This window comes from Peromyscus maniculatus, chromosome 4 (genome assembly GCF_049852395.1).
Source record: "Peromyscus maniculatus bairdii isolate BWxNUB_F1_BW_parent chromosome 4, HU_Pman_BW_mat_3.1, whole genome shotgun sequence".
Classification (NCBI taxonomy): domain Eukaryota; kingdom Metazoa; phylum Chordata; class Mammalia; order Rodentia; family Cricetidae; genus Peromyscus; species Peromyscus maniculatus.
In genome coordinates, this window is record NC_134855.1 from 65,698,978 (window position 1) to 65,723,641 (window position 24,664).

At 36.4% G+C, this 24,664-nt stretch overlaps 2 pseudogenes; both read right to left on the bottom strand.

Moving 5' to 3' along the window:
* Positions 1 to 331: 331 nt before the first annotated feature.
* LOC143272634 (olfactory receptor 4C15-like) lies at positions 332 to 1,354 on the bottom strand (annotated as a pseudogene).
* Positions 1,355 to 23,494: 22,140 nt separating this feature from the next.
* Positions 23,495 to 24,419, bottom strand: LOC143272715 (olfactory receptor 4C46-like; annotated as a pseudogene).
* Positions 24,420 to 24,664: the final 245 nt, after the last annotated feature.

Consider the following 24,664-nt stretch of genomic DNA (forward strand, 5'->3'; position numbering starts at 1 on the left):
AAAAAGCTTTTAAATTAAAAAAAAAGAAAAAATGATTTTATCATAATGTTTTATGAACTGAAATATAGATTTTAGTTCTCATGAAATTTGCTGTTTATTCATTTGCTTCTTTTATTCTGATATGCTTACATAATCAACGGAAACTTTAGGAAAAATATGTACCATTAGAAGGTCTTATAATCAATGATTAAAATCTATGAGGAAATTTCACATATAAATATAATCTGTAAGAGAGGCAGATTGTCAGAGTAGATGAAGCCATGCCTGAGTTGTGCTTTTTCTCTGCCTATCTCTCATAAAACAAAACTCAAAGGTGTCCTTGTCCTCTGTCTTATTTCTCTATCTCCAATCTTACATTCTCCAGGTTCAGATCCTGCCCTCGTCTAGAGCTCAACTCTAGCACTGATAATGTTCTATCTCTCTTTCCATGAGATATCACCATCAGTCTTTTCCACATTTTCTTCATGGCGCTTTTCATGTCTTTATTCCTAAAAGTGTAAATCACAGGATTGAGCAAGGGAGTTAGGATAGTATACAATATTGCCACCATTTTGTCAAAATAGAATGTAGATGGAGGCCATGCATATACAAATATACATGGAACAAAGCACAAAACCACAACTGCAATGTGGGATCCACAGGTGGAGAGAGCTTTCTGTCATCCTTCAGAATTATGGGCTCTCAGAGAGAACAAGATGACGCTATAGGATACTACCAAAATAGAGAAGATTATTATGCAGATAGACCCACTGTTGGAAACCACCAAAAAGCCAAAGATATGTGTGTCAGTGCAGGCAAGTTCTAGTAATGGGAACAAGTCACACATGAAATGATCAATGACATTGGGTCCACAGAAGGGTAACTGCAAAGTGAAGATAATTTGTATGATAGAATGCAAGAATCCCCCTGTCCATGCTATCCCCATCAGTGTCCCACAGAGCTTCCAGTTCATGATGGAAGAGTAGTGCAAGGGCTTACAAATGGCTACATAATGGTCATAGGTCATGGCTGTCAAGACAATCACTTCTACTGCTCCAAGAAAGTGCTCAGCAAAGAGCTGCATCATGCATCCTTCAAAGGGGATGGCTTTCTTCTCATAGAGGGAGTCGACAGCCATTTTTGGTATGATGACAGAAGAGAAGCATGTATCCAGTAGTGACAAGAATGCCAAGAAGAAGTACATGGGGCAGTCTATCAGTGCTGGGCTACAGACAATGGTCACCACAATTATCATGTTGCCACTAACAGTTGCAATGTAGACAAACAAAAATACAATAAGAACTATTTTCTGGACTTTAGGGTTCTGTGAAAGTCCAAGGAATATAAACACTGTTACAAAACTCTGGTTTTGCATAATTTCAAGAAGAATGAAGAAGTAAATCTGCAAATATTAGGAAAAATTGCCTCAATTAAGTATATATTATCATCAAAATTTGGGGTAGTAGCAAATAATTTTTTCCCCTGGAATTCAGAATAGAAAAAACCAAGTGCATTGTTCAACACATGTACATACAATCAACACTAGGTAAATTGAACAGGATACATATATATATATATATGCATATAATAGACAGATAGATGATAGGTAGGTAGATAGATATAGATATAGATGGATAGATAGATAGATAGATAGATAGATAGATAGATAGATGATAGATAGATAGACAGACAGATGGACAGACTGACAGACAGACAGGCAAGCAGATAGATAGATAGATAGATAGATAGATAGATAGATAGATAGATAGATAGGCATATACAAGCATATATTTACATGTGTATTAATAATAAGTAAGGAAAAGACCATGAATCTTTTTTTTTTTTTTTTTTTTTTTTGGTTTTTCGAGACAGGGTTTCTCTGTGTAGCTTTGCGCCTTTCCTGGAACTCACTTGGTAGCCCAGGCTGGCCTCGAACTCACAAAGATCCGCCTGCCTCTGCCTCCCGAGTGCTGGGATTAAAGGCGTGCGCCACCAACGCCCGGCTAAGACCATGAATCTTAAGGGAAGACTGCAGTAGGAGTCTGAAAGGGAAGGAGAAAAGTTAGGGTAGAAATAACATAGACAAGGTATACATGTATGAATTTGTTTTTAACAAAAGAAAAAAAGTCATTTCCTGGATGCAGTATTCAGAGATCATGTAGAATTAAAGTGCTGGCTATTTTCATTATGCAAAGCATTCACATGTGGTTTGTCTTTGAAATGTTGACATTTATGATTCTCTAGTGGATTCCTGAATTAGAGTATCTTGTGAGATGTTTACATGTTATGCCCATTGAGAAAAGACTATGTATTAATAATCATGTCTACTATCTACTTGGAATGATTCAGAGATGAATATTCTGTCATGTCTGATCAGAACATTCATCTACCAACAGAAGAATGGGCAAAATATAGTTTAGAATGCTATTGGAAATCATCATCACATTTTAAATTATCTTGAACATCCTGAGGATAATTAGAATCTCAAATGGACTAATTTTTTTCTTAAGCATAAAGACCTACCAGAAATTTTTGTCACTAATTATAATGTGCATGTTCAAAGTGTAGAGATTTTTCTTTTAATTCATTATTTTAAACTGTGCCCAGAGTGTGATATAATAATGCCTTTTGTCATGGTAATTGAGATATCACAAGTTAAGTAACTGCTTAGAACTTAGATAACAAGGAGTGGTAGGATTATTACTACTATTTTTATTTTATAATTAATTATAATTTTATATATCAGCCACGGATTCCCCTGTCCTCCCTCCTCCCACTCCCCAGCCTCTCCTCCAATCTACTCCCCATTCCCACTTCCTCCAAGGCAAAGTCTCCCATGCAGATAGCAGCATTGTTTGTAATAACCAGAACCTGGAAACTACCTAGATGCCCTTCAACTGAAGAATGGATAAATAAAATGTGGTACATATACACAATGGACTACTACTCAGCAGAGAAAAACAATGACATCATGAGGTTTGCATGCAAATGGATGGAACTAGAAAATATCATCCTGAGTGATGTAACCCAGACTCAGAAAGACAAACAAAGTATGTACTCACTCATAAGTGGATACTAGATGTAAAGCAAAAGATAACCAGACTGCAACTCACAACTCCAGAGGGGCTGCCTACTAAAGAGTACCCTAAGAAAGACAAAGGGATCACCCAATGACAGAGAAATGGATGGGATCTACATGAGCAAACTGTACAAGGGGTGGGTAATGGAGGACAAGGGCCGGGGGGAATGGGAGCTTAGGGGAGCAGGAAGACCCAGCTGGATCAGGTACAGAGTAGGAGAACAAAGGAAGAGATACCATAATAAATGAAGACCCCATGGGAATAGGAAGAAGCAAAGTGCTAGAGAGGTCCCCAGGAATCCGCAAAGATACCTCTACAATAGACTACTGGCAATGGTTAAGAGAAAGCCTGAACTGATCTACTTTGGTGATCAGATGGCTGAATACCCTAACTGTCATAATAGAACTCTCATCCAGTGACTGATGGAAGCAGATGCAGAGATCCATGGCCAGGGCCCAGGTGGAGCTCCAAGAGTCCAATTGGCGAGAGAGAGGAGGGATTATATGAGCAAGAAATATTGGGACCATGATTGAAAAAAACACAGGGACAAATAGCCAAACTATATATATATATATATATATATATATATATATATATATATATATATATATATATATATGCATTTGTTAAAATGTCTGAATAGAGTAATACATATTTATTACTAAATTATATACGTCTATATACATATATACATACATACAGAGAGAGAGAGAGAGAGAGGATGAAAGATAAGCTGATTTCAAGGGATGGCAGAGTCAGTAGACACGTTATTGCATGTTTATAGAACTACAGTCTCAGCAATGTACTTTTGCCTTAAAGAAACAACTCCCACATGTTCTCAACCCCAATCTTCACCAGTGTGTGTAACACGAGCTTCATCTCTACCCATGAGTTATACCTGAAGGAAGAATAGTAAAAAATAAACTCTACAGGGTCATTAGATCAGATAATACTCATTTATGATAGTGTGAAAACATCAATATCTAAATTAGCAGTGGCCAGTTTAGCTTCAGACCAAAGATCAGAAAAAAACCTTATAGCAAGTAAAAAGATCACAAGCATTATTCATCTTAATGCCACAATAAAACTCATTATTATTTACAATGAACACATACATAGACACAAACAAAAAACAAAATAAAACAACAATAACAAACCAACTTTAGACTCTGGCAAACATGCTCAGAGTCTAAACTCTAACTCCTCTGTTTGTTATGCATCACATTACTTCAAGGCCTTGAAATTTGACAAGCCTCAGATTTCAGGTCTGCAAATGGACATAATCATTAGAGCCACCACTAGTTGTCATGTGAGGATCACATAGATACCAATAGAGTCAGACGCTCCAGGAGAAGTGCCTGTGAATGCTTAGTACTAGCTGTTGCATATAGACACACAGAAAACACATTTTTAATTCTACTTTTTGTTTTTGTAAACACACATTTTCTGTTCTAGTTGCCTGTTCCCAAATACCCGGCAACTGCTTCCCAAATTACGATACAGAGGCTTATATTAATTATAAATGCTCAGCCAATAGCTGAGGCTTATTACTAACTAGTTATTACACTTAAATTAACAAACAGTTCTTATCTATATTTAGCCACGTGGCTTGGTACCTTTTTCAGTACGGCAGTTTCATCTTGCTTCTCTGCGTTTGCCAGCAACTCTCTCCTTCGACTCTGCCCTTCCTCTTCCCAGAATTCTACCAGTTTGGCTCTCGCACTCAGTCTCTTCCTGTCTAGCTATTGACAAATACATTTTATTATTAATAATGAGCATAATCCACAGCAAAGCCTGATGTGTGCTTTCCTTCATATTTATAAATAAATTAAAATATTTTTGTCTCATAATTACAGTTAGAGCTGGCATTTTTAAACACAAACCTTTTATTCCTTAGTAATTATCAAGTTCAGTGCTATAGCCCAAAGACCACCACATCTATTCCTATTTATCATAGCCTTATTTTGCAAAAGAAAGACAAATTGGATAGGAAGCTAAAAGGAAATCAAATCTCAATATTAATCTAGAACAATGTAAATATTACCTTTCATTAATGCTTATCTTTTTTTCTCCTAAGAGCAAAAAAATTTAGTATAAATATTCATTAGTTGTAGCTTACAAACATAGATTCTCAGCAAAGTGCTTGCAGCACATGCATGAAGACCTCAAAAGCCAGATATACCCGAATCATGGTGGCCCACACCTTTAGTCTCCTAGCTTGACAGGCTGATCCTTGCAGCTTGCTTACCAGCCAGGTGAGCTATAGGTGAGCTCCAGGTTAAGTGAGAAATCCTGTTTCAAACACATATTAAAGTGAGGATCTATTACAACAAACACCTGACATCAACCAATGCCTCTACACATAGGCATATTTGCACACATATGAGAACATTCACACAAGAACACATAACACAAACGCTCACACACATGCACACGCACATGCGCACACACACAGAGAGAGAGAGAGAGACACATACACACCCACATACAAACAGCACATATGAGTAAGAGAGAGAAGACAATAGTCAGGGAATAGGTGAGGAAACAAGGAGGATCAGCAGTTAGAGGGAAGTAGGAGAGGGTGATGTGAATATTATCATGTATAATACATTGTGTATAAGTACTTACATGTAAATATAAATTACTATCACATAAATTGATGAAAACAATGTTAAATTGAACTATTAATTAAGTGGGAAGTATGAATAAGAGACACCATTGTGGAAACTCAGTTAAATACAAAATATTATATTTAGTTGGGAGAAATATATTTTTATCTCATAATCATGACAAACGCATCATAGTGATATATGATGACACTCTCAATGGAAGTGAAGTGGAAATCTGTTAGAATGTTATCATACTCATGTTCCTTAAAATTAATAAAAATAAAACAATGAAGAGAAAAATGTCCTCATTTCCTATTATCAAAAAGACAGCAATAATTAATGAAATTGAAAGGAAGCACAGAGGGGTGGGTATGCAGGAGGCTTAGGAGTGATGAAAGATGGAGTGAAATGATATTATAATATCCCAAAATATATTTTTTAAAGATAGCAAAATAATGATGTGGCCTAACATCCAGGTATTATTGAACAAATTATTCCCCTACAATCTCATTGGTTCTCAAGAGGTTATGTACATAATTCTTCATAATAATATTCCAAAAGGTGTAAATCCAAAGGAAGATGTGAATGCCTGCACATGCAAATTGATAGAAAATTTTAATCAGTCCTAAAATGTCTTCATAAAAATCACACTTTAAGTATTATACTAACTATAAAATATGTGTTAATTCAAATAATCCTTTTAGAAAATGTATTGGTAAATAATTTCAAGATCCTAAAAAACTTTGTATCTTTTATATTAGTAACCTGAGTTCTAAAATTTTATTCTACAGTTAAAATGAGATGGGAAAATTCCATATCATGATATGATGCTGTGTCACAAATATATTGAAAAATGAAAATATCTTAAGCATTCAATAACAGTGATATCTAATTAAATAAGAATTTCATTAAATTACAAATCACTCATATAAGTAAAATACCCATAGTATGAAGATGGAATAATTAAACACTAATAGTACATGTGACAAGGTAGAAAAAAACTAATACAGATATTTTACACTTAATTTATAACCTACAAGGGAGTATATAATAAGAGTGGAGACTATTTACTTTCAGCATTTGTCATCTTACTGATGACATAACATTTTGAGTATAAAATTCAGTTTTAAAATCTGTAAAAATCAACTTTCCCTGTCTTAAAAATTGTGTGAGATCTGTAAGATCTGTAACGAATTGGGAGAAGAGAAATAGTATGATCAAAGTATATTGGATGAAAAACTCCTGAATAAAAACTGTAAATGCACAATCTATTTTTTTAAGTTCAGAAAAAGTATGCGAGGTTTGCAGATCATTGATTAGCAGACATAGAAGTCGGGCTAGTACCACAAAACTTATTTCATTAACATTTTAAAACTGTTACAAACTTTACATAAACAGCCATACCATGGACCCAAAACCCAACCATGATGCGTTCTTTGATAAAGATTTCAAATACACATTTTCATATATGGAGCAACTTATTCTGTCCATGACTCCAGAAATATTTCATGATTTTTGTTTCCTTAAGAACCTCAATATTATGTAAAATAAATGAAAAAAGTAATTACAAAAAACCCCACAATCTTGAATGTACTACAGCAGTACCTGTCCATGTTCAGGGACCCTTCCCTAAAGGAAATGTGGCCACTGAGCTATCTCCTGGAGCGGTGACCTCTGTAATTATGCTTCCCCATGCCCCACTATTCACATTAGGCACTATTTCCTTCCCATTAATTTTAACAAAAAATCTATTTGTAGCAACATATGTTATTCTCCAAATAACAGAATTTCTTTATTAATAAAGAATTGTATGTAACATTCAAGTTTATCAGAAGGATGAGTCACACTTTCTCAGTATAAACACTATCTAATATATATATATATATGTATATATATAATCAAACAAATAAATATTGATTTTACTAAGAAAAAGAATAACTGAATATCTTGTGTAATGTGGCTTTTATATAAAATTCCTTGAACCTACCCTATTTTGATCTGAGATTATCACTAAAAATAAATATTTCCTACAAACGCAGGTAGCAGACACTTTTGGGGACTATCTGTGCTCCCTTCAGTTACTGTCAGTCCCTCTTCTCGCTGTTGCACTTTAGATTCCCCTAAATGTCGCAGCTTTAGTGCTTTATTATTTATGAAATGTAGGGGAAGGTACCGTTCGCTGTCTCCTTTATCTCCCTCCTAACAGGTACCTGAACTTTCTATTTTTCTCCTCTTAATGATTTATATTTCTTTTAGAAGGCGAGCATGTGATGTCTAAAGAACTGACCTAGTTCAGAATATCAACCACTTCACATGTTCCCGAGCAGTCCTGGGATATGGACCTGATAATAACTACAGAACCAACACACTGAGGGAAAATAAAGTAGATGTAGTTAACGCAAAAGTTTGAGTCACTCTGATATTTAATGTTCTTCCCTGTGCTGTATGTTAATATGTGGTTGTAGAAAGAATATACTTTATCTTCTCTCACGATGACTGTACAGGGTGGAGCATCACGTCAATCTCTGATACTGTGTCAGTGTACTTTATATAGTTTCAAAACATACCCCATGCATTAAAAAAAAGCAGAATGATGAGAATATTCATATACTAGACCAGCATGACTGTGATTGCTAAAACCAAGGTCCTATTTAGAGACAGAGTAGCAAATGTCCATTTAATCAATTTTTAGTTTTTCTGGTTGCAAGCTAAAAGTTTAATTTTGTGACAGATACAGAGGTTTTGGGACATGTGTTCAGAAGTAAGAAAGAAAAAAGGAAATATATAAGAAAGGAAAGAAAGAATGGAGCACTGAGGAAGGAAAGGAAGGAAGGAGGGAGGAAAGGAGGTGGAGAGGAAGGAGGAAGGACAGAATGAAGGAAGGAAGAAATGGGAATTAATGAAGGAGTTTTCATTCTAACAGCTGTTAGATATTTGACATTTACAAAATGCTGTTCTCTGGGCTCCACGTGTTTATTTTAGTATTGTATATATCCTTTGTGCTTTGCCATGCAATCCATACTGAAGATGAAGAGTCTAAACACTAGAGTTTCTGTAACTCTGTCAAGAATAGTTACAAAGTCAAAGGTCCATGACTGCATTAAACACAGCAGCCTGACCACACATCCAAACATTAAATCATTTTTTTCATAGCTTAAAAGTATCTTCAAAAAAGCAAAAAAAAAAAAAAAAAAATAGTATCTTACATTCCAGCTCAGTGAAAATCTGAGGATAGTATTCTCTTCTCTGTGGAGAAGTCCTTTTGGTGGTGACCAGAACACTGTTTTTGGATCCTCCCCTTCCTTTTCCCCTCTAGGAGAGAGAAGGGCAGCTGTGGATTGCAGGTGGGGATGCTACCATCCTATTCTAGTGCTGTCCACAGCATTGTCTTAGATAAGAGAAAAACGAAGGAGCTAAACTTTCCTCCTTGATGCCCGCTGGAGTTTAAGGAAGTTTTCCTGAGAGGTCATAAACCTGTGAGATTCATCCTTAGTTCCCCAGGGTTCTGAAGAGCTGGCAGCACTGGCTTCCAGACACAGTGTAGTCTGCCTTTTACCTGTTTGAATGTTTATAATTATTTTGTACACCACAGACAATCTAGAGGTTAGTTTTTATTTTGTTTTAAATATTTTCTTGAGTTTGTATTTGATAATTCTTTAAAATATCAAAAAGTTCAAGAATATAACACTTTTCATAAGGATAGAATAGAGTGTCTCTGAAAAATCATATACATACATATACATACAACAGACGATAGATGATAGATGATTGATAGATTGATAGATAAATAGATAGATAGATGATAAGTAGATGGGTAGATAGATGATGGATAGATAGATAATAAGTAGATAGGTAGATAGATAAATAGATCGGATAGACATACAGGTGGATAGATTGATAGATGATTATTGATTGATGGATAGATAGATAGATAGATAGATAGATGATAGATTGATGGATGGATGGATAGATAGATAGATGATAGATAGATAGATAGATAGATAGATAGATAGATAGATAGATAGATAGATAGATAGATGATAGAAGATAGGCAGATGAAAGATAGGTTAACAGATGATAGATAGGAAATATATTTACAAAGCTAAACAAAAAGAAATGGATAGATAAGGAAAATATTGGGTGTAGCTCCCCAGAACCATTGTGAAAGATGCCAGATCAAACTATTTATGTCTTTATGCAGTTTTATCATTGCATCTTACACAGTTTTATATCTACTTATCAGTGAAATAATTGTAGATTTTAATTGATTCATGGGAAAATTCATAAATAATAGTACCCAGAAGGACCTTTATATTATATTATTTAAACAGAAATTTTGGTTATGTGTCTTGACATAGAAGAATCACCTGATTTGATCTCACTATGAGTAGAACTGATATTTGTCAGACTATATCTTCCCAATCAGATGCTAAAACTACCTGCATCCCTGAATCTTAGTTAAAACTACCTTTACTATCTTTAATTTTATTCTTTTAACCCCCTTTTTTTTAATCCTCTTTCAATTATGTCTATTAAAAATAATAGAGTGAAATAATATATAAACAATATCATAAAATGAGTTAAAGCATGTAAGAATTATTTTAACTGGATATAAAATTTAGTGTGATATTTTAAGTTCAAATGATTTTTTAAAGAGATAGAGGATGTCACAGCAAAAGAAATATAAGAAATATGGGGGATGAAATTATGGATGACAATTGTTTTTTTCAAATGTCTAGTATTGCTGCCTGGGGGGACCAGCCTCCAGCATCAGCAGGGCTCAAAGTGAATCCATAGAATCAGTGCATACTATCACTTTTTAATCTGAGAGGATTAAGGAGAAAAAAACTCACACACTCTCTTGAAGGTTTTCTTCAGATCTTTATTCTTCTTTTTAATTATCTTTATTTTTTTATTTCCTTTGTGATTTCCTTCTCTCATTCTTGATGTTTCCTTCTAACTCTATCTTTATTGTTGATGGTTTCCTTAGTCTATCTTTGTTCTTCCTTATTGTCCCATGCTTGATGTTTTCATTTTCCTCCTTCTAACTCTCTCATTCTTAATGTTTTCCTAACTTATTTTAATTCTATCTTTATTCTTTCCTTTGCAGCTTATATATGCCAGAAAAATCTTTCACACAATATAAAAATTGCAATGTGGTTACATTCCACTTTTCAAGTGAATGATTACAATGAACACAAGTTAAAAACAACATATTTTCCATATCCCTTACATGACAAAATATTTTACATATTACAGCTGAAAAACAAATTTTCTCAAGAATCTACATACACTCATACACAAACAACTTGTTATAGATTAACAAAGTGTAAGCAAGTAAGACATTGTTTTCTTGGCAGGCTGCATTTTGCAGGCACAAAGAAAGGACCAATCACTTTATTATTTATCTTGAAAGGTAATCTTCTAAGGAATCTTAAAGGAATCATAAATTTGTACTTTTATATATCAAAAATAATCAGTTATCTCTATTTTAAATCTCTATGGTTTATACCCATTCATCAATAGTATTTTTTTTTATATCAGGAGATTAAGGGCAAAAATGGGTTCAAGGAATTAATCATCATCTTTGATCACCAACCAATCCTAGCAAGGAAAGTACATCAGCTAGTAATAATTGGACTGCTTTGTATTTGTTCCCTGACCTTAATGAGTTCCTCATTCAACTATATGCCTTTCTAAAACTTTAGACAATCTTCATTGATTTTTCACCTCAAAGTTATTTGACAAAAACATCTTAGTCTAACTTTAAGTTATTTTCAAAGCTTTGTTTCAGCTATGATGCACTCAGAAACCTGTGCACACTTCTCCCAACGCTATGATTAGAGGAATTTAAACTAGCTAGGCTATTGGGACTCAATTGTTTTTCTTAATCATTAACCTAAGCCATAGTCTACACAGCTCCTCAATAGAAACTCATGTGTTCTAGCTGTGTGACACTTTCTTGTTTTATTTTTTATCATCAAAACTCTATTTAAACTAACATTATTACTACTATCAATTAAGCAATACAGCTTAAGAAGAAACCTTCATAATAATCTAAACATAAAAAAATGACCAGTAGAACGGGATGCTTCCATGAGATAAATATGCTACATTACAGGCAGTGGGGATCTCCCCACACACATTCACACTCTACCAGATACTAGAGAAAGATGGCAGCAGCAAACATGAGAAGGCACAGCATAAGCAAAAGACATTCTGGAGTCTGTGGTCTCGGGGCTTTGTCTATCTGAGATTTGCCCATCATGGATTTTCTTCCTGGTGGCTGACACCTTGATGTCAGCTTCCATCTGCTGATTCTCAGACATGGCTACCTACCAGTAATCCAGGATCCAGTGAGGTAGCTCACCAGGTGAAGGCATTTTTCATCAAGCCTGATGATCTGGGATGCACATGGTGGAGGCAAAGAACTAATTCTCCACAAGTTGTCCATTGAACTCCATGGCACCCTGCAACACACATACACACACACACACACACACACACACACACACACACACACACGAACACACAATATTTTTATATATTTTAAATTAAAATATAACATTAAAATGTAATTGATTATATCCAAATGAATATATTCTACATTGATTTGAAATCCTATTATTATTTATTAAAATTTATAACTATTAAAGTTTCCCAGAGACAGGAGGTTGTATTTCTTCTCAACTTCTAGTGAAAATACTGAAAAACTGACTGAAAGATATTGAAGAAAAGCACAAGAGAACGATCATGTTATTCATAGTAAACATAGTTTAATAGCACACACATTACACATTTCCTTAGAAAGCCATTGAAAAGAAGGTGATCTGGTATGGTAAGTCAGGAAAGCTTTGCAAAGACAGATTGAAACTGGGTTTTATTTCCACACTGGATATGGGGATACTAGAGTAGGGGCAAGGTCATCAACCTTTTTGCTATGAACAACCTGAGAGTGGGACTTTCCTCATTTACAGGAACAGCAATTATTAGGCTTGGCTGGAGAATAAATGAGTAAGCTCTAATTTCCATCAAATCTTTGCTTGGCTTTGCTCATCTCAAGTTATGTATGCCTAATTTTCATGTCTTTGGGTCCCAACATTTTTGCTGCTGAAGATATGTTTTACTTATAATTTTCTTCTCATAATGGCATCAGTATTTGTATGTCATATGCTTGTTTATTCATTCTATGTTTTTATGTTTACTGAAGATATTTGTTGCTATCATTCCTACTTTAAAAAAATATACATAGTAAGAAGTCTCATCTGGGGATTCTAATTCATATTTTGTTGCTCACTGTCTCCAACTCTAGTCTACAAAGTCAACCCCCCCCAAAAAATCTGGCTGTTCTCTCCCATTCACAAGCTGCCTTCCTCTTCCACAATACAAGCATGTTCCTGTGTTTCCCCCTTTATAACACTCCATTCTCTATCCATCTGTATGTCTGACAGCCATGAATAACAATTCCTCATCTCTCACATCCTCATCAGTTTTTGTTTTCATTTGTCTCCTTGACAGCCACTCTGACTGCTCATCTATATGAACTACAGTTTTCACAATATCTATGAAACAGATTTAGGAAATCCCCCCCAACCACTGAATTGATAATGAAAATGATGTGTAAAAAAGAGCAAGTGAGATGACTCAGCTGGTACATATGCTTTCCATAGTATCTGACACACTGAGTTCAATCTCCAGAAACCCCAGAGCCAATGTGGTAAAAAAAAAAAAAGAGAGAACTGACTTGTGTAAGTTTTCAAGTTTTCCTCTGACCTCCACACATACATTGTGGAATGCTCATATATCCTTTCCCTCGATAGATAGATAGATAGATAGATAGATAGATAGATAGATAGATAGATAGATAGATGATAGATGATAGATAGATAGATGTTAAAAAGAGAAAATAATCTGCAAAAAACTGAAATTATACATTTGAAGGGCAATTGATAGAAATAGAAACCATCTTAAGTAAATTATGCTAGTCCCAGAAAAACAAATACCACATTTTCTTTTATATGCAGAATCCAGATTTTTAAAAATAGGTTTATGTATGTAGGTGTGTGTATGTGGGAGGTGTGAATCATGAAATTAAAAGGGGCCCAGTATGACAGTGGTAGAGCTTAGGAAATAGAAGGGGGATTAACACTTTCATTTTTCACACTTTAAAAAAAAACAAAAACAAAAAAAACCCACTAACAATCATCGTGGCTGCACCTGCCTATGTGCCTGCCAGCCATGAATAGCAATGCCTCATTTTACGTCCTCATCAGATTTTGTTTTTATTTCTGTTCTTGACATTCACTCTGACTGAAGTGAAGAGGATTTTTAAATGTATTTTTAATTTTTTTGCATGAGATTTTTGCCTTCATTGTATATATGTGTACCACATGCACGCTGTGCTCTTGGAAGCCAGAAAAGAGTGGTGGACCACTGGAGCTGGAATGATAGTGGCAGGTATGTGCATGCCAATGTGTGGGTGCTGGGCATTGAAACCTGGTCTCCTTTGCAGAAGCAGCAACCATGCCTAACCACATAGCCATGGCCTCAGTCCTGAGAAGTGGAATTAAAACAGCTTTAACTTGTCTGTCCCTGGTGGCTAAGAATGTAGAACATTTTTATGCATGCATTGCCCATTTATATTTCGTTTTTAGGAAACGACTTAATTTATTGACCCATTAATTAATTGGAAGATTTAGTTTTGTGTGATGGAATTTTTGTAGTTCATGACATATTGTTAATTTTTTGTCTAGAATAATTGACAAAGGTTTTTGCTTCTTTGATGATTCCCCTTACTATGCTGAAGCACCTTAGGGGTTTGATTTGATGTATCATCTCAGTATATAACTTGTAACTCTGGTTGCAAGCTACACAAAACAATGAAGTCTGTTACTGATGATGGTTGCCCGTCATCACTAGAGAGTAAGACCCCAATGTGGAGACATCACACACTTTGTACAATACAGAAATCAAACTTGTTCTGAGCTGAGAATATCCTCCATGCTAGCTCATTCCATAACAAATGTTGAGAATGGATGATATCTTTTACTGTGTTATCAGTGACTGCAGACTCATAACTGAGAATGAGAGACATTGAAGGCTTCTATGACAACATGTCCCTCTCCCCTCCCCACAAAAGGAACAGTCTGGACAAGAAGCTATTGAAGGGAGTCCTGAAAAATTGAGGAAGATGCTGAATGGTAACTTCACAGTTGACAATTTTTGGAGGGGGTGGAGGGGAGGAGGGACTCTTTTCTTTAAGGGACTGGCCATTGTAAGTTTGACCATCATCCAATCTGTAAATGGGCAACAAAAATTGGACTTGGTGGTTCTTTTTTCTTTTGGGGGGAATGGCACAAAGGTGGGAGGGTGGACCTGGGAGGAATGGGAACCAAGTGTGATCTGGTTTCATTATACACGATTCCTAAATAATTAGTAAAAATATTATGTCAGGAAAAAAATTAAAGAGTAGGCAATTCAGGTAAGCCTAATTTATGTTCCAAATATCAAATTGCTTACATTTTATTGGATGAGGTCCTCTTTTTTTAAATAATTTGAACTTAAAGCCCCTCTCCAATTTTTATAATTGTGCAAAAACAATTATTTTTTCTGTTTTGATTCATTTTCAAAATATCATTTCTTTGGTATTGCACTCTGCTTTTCTAACACACATGGATAACTGAGGATGAACTGAGACAATGTAAAGAATAGAACATAAAATGGTCTCTGCCTCATTAGAGCAGTAGGTAGACGGTCAGCATCACAAAGTAGAAAATACTAAGCATAGTTTTAAGCAAGACTCAGGGACACAGAATGAAATCCATATCAGGTTATTATGCTGTATCAGGACACATACTTAATATTTAAATTAAAAGAAAGTAATCTCTGTATGCTAAATTTATAGACTATATAGATGATGGTTCTTCTGGGGACATTTTAAATTATTTTATTTTAAATTTTATTTAAATTATTATTCACGAATCACATAAATTCTGAATTTTCTTGTGATATATAAATTCATATAAAATGAGTGTGACATGATGCTTTAAAACTATATAATATGAGGCTGGAGAGATTACTCAGAGTTTAAGAGCATGCTATGGTGGTATTTTATTTGTACTGAAATGTGATTTTAATTGTATGTTAATAAATAAAGTTGCCCAGGGGTCAGAGCTATTAGAGCCATAGCAAGAACATGGCAGTGGTGGCACACGCCTTTAATCCCAGCACTTGGTAGACAGAGCTAGGTAAGTCTGAGGGATACAGCCAGCATTGGAGACATATGCCTTTAAGACCTGGAGGGATGTACTTACAGGCAGTGATGAGACAGTCATGTGTTTGTGTTTACAACCAAAGAGAAGGCAGAACAGAAAGACTATCAAAAGACAAACACACAGGACGTAGGTCGCATTTGGAGAGGTAGGAGCACCTCAGGAGGAAGGGTAAGGTTTTAGCTCTGAGCTCTGACTTCTTGGCTTTCTCTTTTACACTGGTTCTGTGTTTCTTATTTAATAAGACAGTTGGTTACATCTACAGCATGCATTGATCCTACAGATTACTCTGGTGTGATTTACAGCACCTGTGTCAGGCAGCTCACACCTGCTTGTGACTCCAACATCAGATGATTCTGACACTTCTGGCCTCTAAAATTCTTGTACTCAGGTGCCCATACCCCAGACACATTCACACACCCACACATAGTTAAAAATAAAATAATTCTTTAAATATATTTAAAAACTGTATAACATAACATAATGTAGTTTCATATGGTAGCCTCTTTGAAAATGTCAGAGAAGTGATTTCTACATTTTCCCTCAAGCTCCTTCTCAATGCTAGGCTCCCCTTATGTCAAGAAGATCTTCCACATCATTCTCATTTTTCCTCAACCTATGCAGATCTTGTTTGTGGGACCTGGGATCTGAAGACCTGAAAGAATAAGGCAGACTACAGTCTAATGCTATAGACAACCCTATTCCAGTTTCAGAATACTGAATGAAACACATTATACAGGAATGAAACAAAGAAAGCAATTATCCAAGGAAGGTTGATTTCAGAAAACCATGATCAGAAAAACAGGTAAATAAATGTAAGTAAGCACATGCTATTAACAGAACAGCCTTTCCCCCATATTTGCTCAACCAACGTGACCATCCAATTTAAACTAACTTATACCATTAGCACATGCATTTTCATTTAATCAGATATAACTTGCCAAAAGGGAACCTCCCCAAAGTTAGACTTGGGGAAAGGTTTTTGTTTTTGTCTTTTAGGAGAATGAAGGCTAAGGAATCTGAAGAATACTGGACAAAAGAGACATTTGAAGAAAAAGGCCAAATCATCTCAAAAAAATGTCCTAAGAAAAAGAATAAAATGGCCTATTTGTATATCATCTATAAAATTTCATAGGTCTCCCTAAATGTTTGTTTCTGCTCTTCTCTAAAGAAATTTAACACTATTGGTCTTCTTGTAGTGCCAGTTCAATTAAAATTTAAAGCTGACTTTGGAGTTGGAGAATGGCTCTCTCCTTCTTTAAACCCAAGCATGTTGTTAAAAAGGAAAATGCAAACTCCCTGTATCATGCCAGAAGAAAGAGCCATCTTCTGATATGGGACAGGAGAAGACAACAACAACAACAACAACAAAAAAAACCAAGCAAAAAATATTAAGGGACTATTCTATTACTCCAAATCTCAATTCTTTGATTCTATTCTGATTCTTTAAACTTTTCTTAAAGTATGAATTTTATATCAAAATTTATAAGATTAACATATATATATTAAATTTTGTTAAGATATTAATTGTCATATAGACTACTACTAATTCTAGAAAAGGGGCTTCAATTAACTACCTATGCATGTCTTTGTGTTCGAGTCTCTATCTGTTTTCTGTAGGGAATCATGGCAAGGTCTAACATCAAAACTGAAGTGTCCATGAAGGAGATGGGGACCCACAACAACAACAATTCCATGTGGACAATAATAATACCACTAAGCTGACAAACATCATCTATGGATCAGCTTTAGACTACAAACTGCTCAGAGTAATTTTGAGATGGCTAGCTGTGATGATCCAGTTTCACAGACTACTTGAATAAGGACTTGAGATAAGATCTGAACTTTGGCATTATACACAGACTGGACAACAAAGGATATAGCTACCTTTCCTAAAATTTGACAATTAACCCAAAATTTTTCTTTTCCAAATAAAGATACCTTCATCCATATCCATCAGGAAGCAATGCGATGCCCACATTCCCAAAGAGGTAGTGTGGAGTGGGTAGTTATTTTGTCTTTTAATGAGTTTGGGGTCTGAGATAATTTTCATTTGTTTAGGAGGGTTGGTTACAAGTTGTTAAGGGTTAGGAAAAGGGTAAGCAAAGGAGATTAGATTTAAGGTTCTTGTTCAAAAAACAAAAAGGATATATGGAAATGATAGAATAGAGGGTAGATTATTGAATCTACTCAGAAAAATAAAGAGAAGATATAGATATAATATAGATAAGAAGATACATTGTTGAATTTACTTTTAAAAGACAATTTGTAGTTTTAAATACTTTACATGGATTGGATTTTTGTATATTGTATACAAATTATATATATTGAGATTGATATTGTTAGAAAATGCTATATGTATATTTCTAATCTTGTTCAAGATATTGTGCTTATACCATTCATTTAACAATGTAATGCAATTTTCTGATCCTTGAAAGTTATTATTACCAACTATTAGGATATAAAGAAATGAAAGTTAGTATTTAGACATTACAATCTAATTTGTAGTTATATTGGGTATGTTTTCAAGATCGAGCAGATATATATTAGATAGACAGGTGATCTCCAAACCCTTCAGAGACCTACAGAATATGACATTTAAAATGTTTTAATAACTTAGAATTTTTTTCTTTTATTTTATGACTATGAGACATGTTGGCTCCTGGCATTACCAATCTACTCCAGAGAAGATATGTGCATTTAAGAAACTGCTTATGGAGTTAACTTTCATTGTGGCAAAAGTTAGCCAATGGACAACAAAGTATCCTCAAATCAGCTGCTGACAAACAGGACAAAATAGACAGACAGGACAGGAAACAAAGGACTACCGATCCTTGCCAAGACAAGTGTGGTTGTGGCTTTAGCAAAAGGCATCCTCTGAGGCCAGGACAATATGGCACCATCCCTGAAGTGGCCTTTGCAATAGGGAAAAGACACAGTACCCTTTTCTTTGAAGGCAGCTGAAATGGCAGTGGACTGATGGCTTCTTATGTGCAGTGGAACAGCAACTAAAACAGTTATTCTTGAAAGAGTAACTAAGCTGACAGGGTCTAACCTCTCAATGGTCGATTGGCATTTAAAAAAGAGTTGAAGCCACCCATAAGCTGAAAAGAATGGGATGCGGAGAAAAACAGGATGCCGAGATGAAGCCCTACACAAACCAAAGAGAATGGACAGCTGAATTTTAAAAAACATCAGCAATTTCCAGAATTTAAATCCTGAATCATGACAGGACACTAGTGGAATACAGGTGTTTCTGGTACATGGACTACTCTCACCAAATGTGAGGTTGAACTATAAGACTTGTGTACATCCTACTTCACAAATGAGTCTGTCGGATATGCTAACCCTGTGGGCTGAAGATGATGCCCCAGTGCTACGGAGAAACCTCAGGTGACTGTCCAGGCAGCTGGTTGTTTCTGTCAACTCACAACTTTTTTGGAAGCCACTTGCTTGCACTTCCTCTATTTATTATTTATTTATTTATTTATTTTAGGTAATATTATTTCCCTCTTGGGTCTCTGAGGGAATTGAAGATTAGATAGTTATAGTTTAGATTCTTATAGTTTTCCTTGTTAAGAATTTTAGAAAAGAAACTCACTAAAGAAGTGTATACATTTGAAAGACATTATAAAATAGTTCTGTTAGTAATATAAGTTAGAATAGAAAGTGAATCAGGCTTTGATGGTCACAGGGGCAAGGAGGGCAGCTGGCCCTCATCGATGCTGTTGCAAGACAGATGAGTAATGGCGACAGCTCTCCCATGCTCACAAATTTGGAGCTGACTCACCCACACCTGTGCTAACAGGTTTGGCCTTATTGTGCTGCATTGGTGAGGCACAGGTATGTTGCAACATATGGGGGTCAGGGCCAGATCTTCCACTCTTGTTACTTCAGGGTAGACTTTTTCACCTTCCTTAGGCACTGATGGGTGGGAGCAAGAGAAGAGCATCTGCCCATGCCACCAAGGGGCAGGTGAGGGCTAGGGCTAGGTTTCCCATGTTCAGGTTCGCAGGGTTGGCTCACCTATGCTCTCAACACCAGGGTCATCTCTGCTGTGCTGCCCAGACAATGTGCAGGGCTCCTTTCCGGTGTGTTGCCACTGGTTAAGGGGTCATTTCCCTCACCACTCAGCCAGTCCCTCCTCTCTTGTCTCTTCAGATGTACCCCTGTCCACAGGACCTGAACCATTCTGTCTATTCCATACCCCCATAAAACACCATATCATACCATATCACACCTTGTTCCCTCTAATAGTGTCCATCTGGGTGGTGCTGCAAGACACCATGTGGGCCCTTGTTTTCCCCTGGGAGTAAAGGGTAGACAGCCCAAGGTCTGTCTATGGGTCTACTTGCTCCACTCAGGCTGCCATGACAGTGGGCTGGGTCATGCTTCCTCATCAAAAAGAGATTATTATACTGCCCAATTGCCCTGTACCATAGTTTTGGGTGGGTTGCTCGTTTGTACATTTGACTGAGTTTCATCTACACAGGCCACATGGCATGGGGTGGATGCTTTAGTACAGTACAATGGGGCAGGGTTAGGGTACCTAGCTCCTGCTTGAATGAGGCCTGCCCACGTTGGCCACATGGCATAGGATGGGTCAATATTTTTTATAAAGATAAAAATATAAGTTTATATATTTTAGATTAGAAAGGAAAATCTCATCTCATATTCTCAGTTAGAGAAGCTGCATAGAGATACAGAGTTCTCAGAGAGAGAAAAATAAATTTTAGTAGGAAGAAGATTAAAAAAAGATGAATTTTGCTTCCTTGACTGCATCATTAGATGGAAGAAGAAATTAAGAAAACAGAACAGTTTTCTCAAAAAGTGCCATATTGATTTCCAAAGTGGCTGTACAAGTTTGCATTTCCAAAAACAGTGGAGGAGTGTTCCCCTTGCTCCACATCCTCTACATAGTCAGGGATCATGATACCTCCAGAGGCTGTTTCATTGTACAGGATTGTTTTGGCTATCCTGAGCTTTTTGTTTTTCCATATGAAGTAAAGTATTGTTCTTTCCAGGTATGTGAAGAATTGTGTTGGGAATTTGATGGGGATTGCATTGAATTTGTGGATTGTTTTTGGTAAGATTGTCATTGGGAATCAACCTCCCTCAAGACCAAGTTTTACCACAAGGACACATGCTCAACTATGTTCATAGCAGCATTATTTGTAATAGCCAGAACCTGGAAACAACCTAGATGACCTTCAACTGAAGAATGGAAAAATAAAATGAGGTAATATACACAATGGAGTACTACTCAGCAAAGTAAAACAATGACATCATGAGGTTTGCAGGCAAATGAATGGAACTAGAAAATTCTAAATCATCCTGAGTGAGGTAAACCAGACTGAGAAAGACAAACATGGTATGTACTCACTGATAAGTGGATACTAGATGTAATGCAAAGGATAACCAGACTGCAACTCACAGCTCCAGGGAGGCTACCTAGTAAAGAGGACCCTAAGAAAGACACAGGAATCACCCAGTGACAGAGAAATTGATGAGATCTACATGAGCAAATGGGGTGGGGGGTAATGGAGGGCTGGGTCGGGGGAAAGAGAGATTAGGAGAGCGGGAGGTCCCAGCTGGATCAGGAGCAGATTGGGAGAATGGGAGGGAGATACCATGATGAATGAAGACCCAAGTGGAATAGAGAAGTTCCCAGAAATCCACAAAGATGCCTCTACTGTAGACTACTGGCAATGGTCAAAAAAGTGCCTGAGTTGACCTGCTCTGGTGATCAGATGGCCGAACACCTTGGCTATCCTGATAGAATTCTCATCCAGTGTGTGATGGAAGCAGATGAGGAGATCCATGGCCAAGCTCCAGGTGGAGCTCAGGGAGTCCAATTGGGGAGAGAGAGCAGGGATTGTATGAGTGAGAGATATTGAGACCTTGATTGGAAAAAGCACATGGACAAATAGCCAAACTAGTGGAAATGCAGGAACTATGAATCAATGGCTGAGGAGCCCCTTGGATCTGGACCAGGCCCTCTGGATAAGTGAGGCATTTGATTAGCTTGAACTGCTTGGGAGGCCCCCAGGCAGTGGAGCCACTGTCCTTGCTGCAATTGGCTGGCTTTTTGGAGCCTGGGGCTTATGCTGGAACACTTTGTTCACCTTGGTGTTGGGAAGAAGGGACTGGACCTGCTTTGGCTGAATCTACCAGGCTGGGCTGACTCCCCAGGGGAGACCTTGCTTTGGAGGAGGTTGGAATGGTGTGTGGATTGGGGAAGGGCTGGAGAGTGGGAGGTGGGAGGATGGGGGAATCTGTGGCTGATGTGTGAAATTAAGTTAATTATAAAATAAAAATATATTTAAAAAAAAAGAAAACTGAACAGAAAGAAAAGAAACTTTAAATGTGATAAATTTTTTCCACTCACTAGAAGTGCCTTCCTCCTAAAGTAGGTGTCTACCTAAGGGCTTAACTACATTTTCTGGAGAAACTATTATTGCAAGCTCTGAGGGTGTGCACTTGAAAGAGAAAAGGGATGTGTATATGAGAGAGTTTAGGCAAAGAATAAATGATGTAATTATATTATAGTCTTAAAATAAAGAGGTAACTAGAAAAACTTAAAGAGGATAGCTTATGTAAATCACTCCCACAACCCTACTTTTCTTCTCAAACAAAAACTATACTCCAAGGAAGATCTATGAGTGTAGTCTGACCTAGGTGCATTACATTTCAAAGAACTTCCTGATTTGTTTAATTTACCCAGGACCATGTGTGATCATGGTGGGGCAAACTTCAGGCTCTATCATTCAGCTTTAACAATGTAGACTCGCTAGACCAAGAGCCTTCATTCAGTGTTGCAGTTCAGGTAGTGATGAAGTCATTGTTCATATATTTGGTTGTGGCATGGTTAGAAAAGAGTGTCCCCAGTGAATAAATTATAAATGTTGATAATTTCCTCATCTAAATATGGTGGAGGAGAGATTCAAATATCAATGAAATAGGAATATGAGTGCCATTTATCATGCAAATCCTACTACTCAGCTTAGCAGAGCTTAGAAGACAATTTTGATAAAAAACACTGAGAAAGGTAGTTATGACTGAGAGAATTGACCATGAATGTTTCTGTTATCACTCTTTACTGTTAAATGGGGGCTTACAGTAGATAAATATCACAGAACCAGTCAATGTCAATGAAAATTAAGAATGGGGTTTAGGTGGCAGGAGTCAATAGCAAATACTCATTTTCAAAAGACGTAGTTTGTTATGCCTAGATAATGAATAAGAAAGTTGAAACAGAAATCATGATATTCTGACCTGAATAGTCTTGTGGCTCACCTCATTATAACAAGCATTTCTAGTGTGAGACATAAGAATTAGTACTGAATAAGCATTAGAGAAAATAAATGTGTGTTATACCAGTAGTGCAATTTTAACCTAGACAGGGTTAGGTTTCTCCATTATATGGTTCTTATTTCTGCTTCCTTCAATGCCACACCATATATGACAGTTGTTTTAATCCCCATGCTGTAAATGTTCTATATGGAATCAATAAAAATGTACATTGAAACCTTTCCTCATTTTCACAGAAATATATTTATTTGTCTTCTGAATGAATTTTTCTATTAAACAGTCCCCTAATAGTGTCTTTCATTTGAGCATTTCTCAAGGTATAGATTAAGGGGTTTAACATGGGAGTTATTGTATAGAATACAGCAACTGCCTTATCAATGGGTAATGTAATTGCAGGCCTCATGTACACAAAAATGGAAGGCACAAAGAATAAGACAACCACTGTGATGTGGGAGATACAAGTGGAGAGGGCTTTGCACCTCCCTTCTGCACTGTGGTTTCTTAGTGAGCACAGGATAACTGTGTAGGAGCCCAGAAGAAGAGTAAATGTTAATAGACAGATAAACCCACTGTTGGCAGCAACAAAGAGACCCAGAATGTGAGTATCAGTGCAGACCAATTCAAGCAAAGGGTTAAGATCACACATAAAGTGATCTATGACATTAGGGCCACAGAAAGGTAAATCAATAATGAACAGGATATGTATGATTCCATGAAGAAAGCATCCCATCCATGACACTCCCACTAGTAGGTTACATACTACTTGGTTCATGATAGTTACATAGTGCAGCGGCTTGCAGATGGCCACATAGCGATCATAAGCCATCACAGTAAGCAGGATGACTTCAGCCGCTGCAAAGAAATGCTCTCCAAAGACTTGGGCCATGAAACCATTGAACTGGATAGTCTTTTTTTTCATGAAGTGAATCAAAAATCAGTTTAGGGTTATTGACAGAAGAATAGCAGGCATCAATAAAGGAGAGATAGGCAAGGAAGAAATACATAGGGGACCCTACCAATCGACTATGTGTAATGGTGACCAGAATGAGCAAAATTCCAGCAACAGAGACTATGTCGATGACTAAAAGCACCAAAAATACAATTGCCTGCATGTTTTGATTCTGTGTGAGCCCCAGGAGAACAAATTCTGTCACATGCCTCTTCACCATCTGCTTCATGGAAAAGTTAGTCACATTGCCAGGAAAAATAATGCATCCTCAACTTCATTTAATTTCTTCTTTCTCATAATTAATATTTAGATGCTGCTCGGTTGTAAAATTTTGTGGATATTGTTATTGTTGTTTCTCATATACAAAAAACAGTTCTTCATACTTTGTGTTAGTCAAGTTGACACATGGATGACAGGATGAAGATAGGTTTGTGCAAAGAATACAAACATCAACATCGTTGTAGA